The following is a 6,676-nucleotide window of genomic DNA, read 5'->3' on the forward strand; positions in this document are numbered from 1 at the left end:
TGCCCAAAAACACTTGATGAGCGTAGACGAATGAATGGGATTCCATATGCATCATTGATTGGTTCAATAATGTATGCTATGATATGTACACGCCCGGATGTTGCGTACGCACTCAGTGCTACGAGCAGATACCAGTCAGACCCAGGAGAGGCGCATTGGACTGCTGCCAAGAACATTCTGAAGTACCTGAAAAGGCACAAAGATGACTTCCTGGTCTATGGTGGAGATGATGAATTAATTGTTAAAGGCTATACGGACGCAAGTTTCCAAACCGACAAAGATGATTTCAGATCACAGTCTGGGTTTGTCTTCTGCCTCAACGGAGGAGCAGTAAGCTGGAAAAGTGCTAAGCAAAGCACCATTGCGGATTCTACAACTGAAACGGAGTACATTGCTGCACATGAAGCAGCAAAGGAAGCTATATGGCTAAGGAAGTTCATAGGAGAACTTGGTGTAGTCCCCTCCATTAAAGGACCAATAGCCCTGTATTGTGATAATAACGGAGCTATTGCACAGGCAAAAGAGCCTAGACACCACCAGAGAGTCAAGCATGTACTTCGTAGATTTCACCTTCTACGAGAGTTCGTTGAAAGAAAAGAAGTCGAGATAAGCAAAATTGGAACTGATGACAACATATCAGATCCATTAACTAAACCTCTGCCGCAAGCGAAGCACAACTCGCACACTGCAGCTATGGGAATCAAGCATATTGGAGAATGGCTTTGATGTCTCTGTTTAATGTTTTAAAGTTTTAGAGTTTAAATCTTTGTAAAACATTATTGGTTAATCATTCACAATAAATGAAAGGAATTCATTTTTCCATTTAATTTGTGGTTTATTAAATGATGAGTCCCTTCAACTTGACGATATATTCAAGATAGACTGTCAGGACCAGTCCTGTGACTAAGAAATGTCTATCAAGTGAACTTGAATGTCAAAGGTTGAAAATGGTCCCTAATCGGAGTTTTCTATAAAATTGGACGCATAGAAAACGTTAGACGATTAGAATGCAAGATGACTAGTAGTTCTGTTTCTTGAACTATGTGGACATGGCAATGTCATAATCATTTGCATAGATACTTACTTTGGGAAGACTAGTATCGGACAAGACCTATGAAACTTTACTGTAAGAGATGAAAATCTGTCATAAGTAAATTTCATTAAATTATTAGACACTAAATCCTCAATACCTGAGTGATTTGAGATTACTTGTTTGAGAACTGGTTGCTTTGACGTTGACCAACCGTCGCACCGTAAAAGGAGGCTATAAAGGCAACGCTCAGGTAATCACCTATCAAACGAAGTCTAATCTCAAGATCGCAAGATTGGGATTGTCCTCCCATAAATCGGGATGAGATGCTTAAAAGTTGTACAAGGCCACTCGGAGAGCTAGAAACTGTGAAATGCATGGCCGTGCTCGGATGAATCATAGGCTATGATTATCTGTTTATTTGATCAGTTGAACTCTGAAACCGAGGAACACCTCTGGACATAATAAGGATGACAACTCTTACCTTATGTTCAAGAGCAAGCATCGAGCGACAAAGGAATTAGGAAATGCACACTTGTCCCTAAGGACAAGTGGGAGACTGAAGGAAATAATGCCCTTGGTCCAAGTATGCATTCTATGTTAAGTCTAATAAATGCGGTTCAGTATTAATTAACAAGTTAATAATTCAGTGAGATCAAGTGAGCTGAATGCCAAGCTAGAGGCCGCTTCAGTTCAAGTGGAATTAATGATATTAATCCACAGCTTACTCTTGACTGAACCCGTAGGGTCACACAAATAGTACGTAAACGGATCAAGTATTTAATGGCATTAAATACTCCATCTATGAATATTCGGAACCGACGGATCTTGGTTTCAGTGGGAGCTAAGATCGTCACAGGCAAGAAATGAATACTCCGGAAACGATGATATTGCCGGAAACGGAAATATGGATCGTATCGGAAATATGAATATTATCCAAGTCGTAGATGTTGTCGGAAACGGAAACATGGTACGTATCGGAAAATATTATTGGAAATGGAAATATTACCAGAATCGGAAATATTACCGGAAACGGAAATATTGTCAGAATCGGAAATATTGCCGGAATCGGAAAATAATTCCGGAAACGGAAATATTAAATATTTGTTCGAAACGGAAATTAATTCCGGAATCGGAAATATTAAATATTGTTCGTATCGGAAATAGATTCCGGAAATGGAAATTTAATCGGAAGCGTATCGTACGAATTAGCATCGGACGAGGCTTGCCGGACGAAGGCCCAGCACGAAGACGGGGCCATCGCCCAGCAAGCATGCGCGCCACAAGCCCAGCCAAGGCAGCGCCCAGGCCTACCGCAAGGCAGGCCCAGCGCGCGCCAAGGGCCACGGCTGCGTGGGCCGTGCTGCGCGGGCTGCTGCTCGCACGCGCATGGGCAGCCCTTGTGGCTGCCGTGTGTGTGTGAGTTTGTGCTCATGCGTGATTCCTGAATCTACAAGAGTCAGTGTATGATTAAGTTTCTATTCCTAATTGGATAAATTAATTAAATAGAATTCATGTAGGATTCTAATTCCAATTAATTCGCATCCTACTAGGATTACGATTCCTTTTCCATAACTCTATAAATAAAGGCCTAGGGGTCATAATTTATACACAAGTTTCAAAGTATTCAAAAGTGAGTTTTTTGAGAGAAAATCAAACACACATCTTGCTCAAAAGTGCCGAAATTTTCTAGTACCTTAAGGGCGATTCTAGTTGGTCAATCTTAAGGCGGATCCGGACGTGCTGTGGACTATCTACGGAGGGACGACACTTGGAGTCCTAAAAGACTTGTTCTTGTTCGGTTCGGGCGCAGCTAGGGAGGGCACGCAACAAAGAGTATGCATCTAAATTATGCTATATGATTATGTGTAAATAATATGTTGTCCTGGGTTAATGGTTGTTTCCGCATGATCTATGTAGTGTCATATGTATCATAACCTTACACATAAACCATGGGAGCCTGGGCTCGTAATCCATGGGTGCACAGGTGTCCGTGGTGCATGCATGACCGATAGATAGGAAGATGGTAGTTTATATACCGCCAGACAAACTATGTCTTTCACTTTCATTTATCATGTTTTATGTAATTTTTTACCAAGCCTTGGCTTGTATTTCAGTTGAAATAACATAATTCTTTTATATCATAAAACATCATTTAGATCCTGGGATCAATAAAACATCATTTCATTCTTGGTTTCTCATAAACATCATTTAGATCCTGGGATCAATAAAAATATCATTTCTTTCTTAGCATTGCATAAACATCATTTTATGAGAAAACTCAATCAAATCATATTAAAGAATAATTCAAACAAATCATAATTCATTCCCACAATCCATAAAACATGTCAAAACATTTAATTCATAAATTCAATCATAACGTCATATTTCATAATACATTTATAAGGGGATTCGGGTACTAGCAATAGCCGTTACCTCAACCGTAGTTTTATACTTCCCGTTTGATAGATCGTTCTTCCTGAGCTCCAAGTCCGATTTCTTTCAGAATATTAAATTATCGAATTAGTTTTAAAACGATAAATAATCTAAACTACATATTTTATAAGTAATAAATTTTATAAGTAAAGAATTTATAATTAACGAATTTTAATAAAAAGTATAATTTTGAAATTTAATGAAAATATTATTAATCGAAATTTCAATCGAAATATATATTTGTATTTCATAAACCGATTTTCATGAAAATATTACTTAAATTCTGTTTTTGTCAATTCAAGCTAGTAACTTATTTTTAGTAAAATTGATAATTAAACCTGAAAAATAATAAAACTTATTAGTAAATAATTATATCTTTAAAACATGAAATGATTTAAAAATCTGAAAATAACAATTTAGCTTGAACTTACCCAAAGGCCCAAATTGAAATGGCCCAATTTCATTGTGGGTTTTAGGAGAATAAAATAAAAGGTTTAAAACAAAAATTTGGTTTTTGGGTATCTGGTTTCCTGGAAGTCGACCAAAGAGGGGAGGGAGTGCGAAGCAGGGGGCACGAAGGAGAGGAGGAGGAGGAGAGGACGACGGCTGAGATGAGCGGCTTTATGCCGTCGCGCTACGCCGGTAAAGGCAAAGGTGGTAGTGGGGGGCTCGCGGCGGCGCATTGCGAAGGAGAGGGAGGCGAAAAGGGGCGGAAAAGCAAGGGAGTTTGGGGTGTTTGCGGTCAGTTCTGGGCGGCGCAATAACAGCTCGCCGGGAATTGTGGGCGGCGGAGTTCGGTGTACAAGGTGGTGATGGTAGGCGGTGGTGGAGCGCGATGGGGGTGGTGCGGCGAGGTAGAGAAAGGGGAGGAAACAGGGGAGGGGGCAGGGGTGTCGTGAAAGGAGGAGAGAGCAGGGGAGTTTGGTGGGGGTGTTGCGGTGGCGGGTGGTGGTCTGGGTGGCTGGGGGTGTTGCGACTGGTGGTAGATGTTGGTGGCGATGCGGGTGGTTGATGTGGTTGTGGTGTGGTGACGGCGTGGTACTGGTGGTGCTGCGAACAGGGAAAAGAAAAGGAAACAGGGGAGGCAGGGGAGGTGGATCGCGAAGGAGAAGAGAGAGAGCAAGGAGGTACGAGGGTGGTGGTCAGTGGTCGAGGCGGTGAGGGGTGGGTGAGGTTGTGTTGGACGGTGGTGGCAGATGGTGGTGGTAGTGGTGTTTTGAGTCACAGAAGAACAAGGAGGGTGAGATTGGATTTTGTGTTTTGGTTGCTTCATTGAAATTGAATTGGAAATTCTGATTTTTGTAAGTAGGTAGAGTGATGAAGAAGTAGAAGTCCTTGGTCTCCAAGGCAAAAATGTGGACGGATTTCAAGGAAAAAGGGGGAATGAAACATACGTGGAGAGCAAGAGAAGAGGAGAAAAGGGAATTTTGGTTCCTTGAGGGTAATTTAGTAATTTCACATAGTTGGACTAAAATTCAGAAATTTATTGCTATTTTTGGAAACTACTGAAAATAGAAATGTTTAGCTAAATTAATTCTTTATATAAAAAAATATCGTTAACGAAAAATAAATTTAGTTTCCGAATAAAAATAAGAACGTTAAATAATTAATTTAAAATAAATTTAGAAATCCGAAAATAATTAAAATTTAAAAAGGTCGTTAAGCTCGTAAATACGAAATTAAATTATAAACTGAAAAATAAATCGTGTAGCAATATTAAAAATTCAAGAGAACTAAAACTTCGTTAATTAAAATAAAGTTTAAAATTTAGGATTTAAAACGATTTTAAGCTAAATAAAAATAATTAAGCATAATTAATCGAGTTTTAAAAATTCGGGGTATTACAAGAGGTCTCAACGATGAACTTACTCACGAACTTACCACCAGTCCTGGTTGGAAATCTGGAATCTAGGGTTTAGATGGTGGAGTAGAAGAGAAAAATCAAGGAAATAACAAGAAATTCACAAGCAATTTACCTTCTTCTGAGGCGGAATTCACCAACGAAGCAGTCTTCAAGTTTCCGAGGTCAATTCTCAAAAGCGGAGCAAAGATCTGAAGAATTCAAAATCTGAAATCGCCTGAAAATGAGAGAGTTTCGAAAATCCGGTGTGAAATAAAGTCTGAAATGAAGACCTGAGTTAGGTATTTATAGGAGAAAGGCCCAAAAACCCCCCATCTTCCACTCAAATCCACACCGTACGATTAAAACGAAGTTGAAGAGGTAATCAACACTTGTCATAAATGCACAGATTCAAAACACTTTTTGAATTAAGTTGCTGGACTTTTGGACTTCAAAAACCGCCTGGATGCACGTGAAAACCCGTCCATTTAATCTCAAATGGAACGGGTCGGGGGGGTATGTTGTTTGGGTGCCCAATTGACTCCCAATTGGGCCGATTGCCCAAAAGCCCACTAGGGCAGGAAGAAAGTGGAAAGGAAGCCATGGCTCTATGCCTATTTAAGTGGCACAAAGCCCACTCAGCAATAAATGCCCTAAAGACATTTACTACACAAACACTATATATATGCCGCCAAAGCGCATATATCAAGGTACGTCCAATTTATCTGCCTAAACACTTGTAACTCTAGAGAACTCTCTCTAGAATCCGAACAAAGTACTTACTTAGGCATCGGAGGGGCTTTCCTCGAAAATACCCCCGAGGCTAGTAACATCGTCATTGTGCAGGTACATTTAGGCTCTACACAATCAATCAAACAAGATCTTCCCCATCAACGAAATGACCTTCAATCTGAAGTCCATTATTTCAACACCGAAACAAATAGTATTATATAAGAGTCTTTACTTTATCAATATTGAATTAAGCCCGTTCAAGCTCAAAATGCAAACAAGCTTATTCATGAACAAATGTTCAAACAACCAACATTTTACCAAGCCAGTCTTCGGACAAGAATAACTCAAACGCTTACAAATTACAATCCTTATCGAGCTAAGTCCAACCGATTAAAACTGTTGATTCCTGGGTTTTGATGATGACAAGCTTAAACTATGCTAACAATGGTTTGTCTAAGGAATGTCAGGAACAGGTCGCCGTAAGTCTACAATGCTCGTAGTAAGAACAATACATGAAGAAGCAAGTTGAGAAGCTATGAAGAGTACAAGTCCAAAGCGTATGGAAAGATTAAATCATGGGCCAAGAAGTGTGAAGCCCAACAAGTCTTATAAGTCTAGAAAGGTATAAGATCAGTGTA

The sequence above is a fragment of the Spinacia oleracea genome, chromosome 1 (genome assembly GCF_020520425.1).
Source record: "Spinacia oleracea cultivar Varoflay chromosome 1, BTI_SOV_V1, whole genome shotgun sequence".
Lineage (NCBI taxonomy): Eukaryota > Viridiplantae > Streptophyta > Magnoliopsida > Caryophyllales > Amaranthaceae > Spinacia > Spinacia oleracea.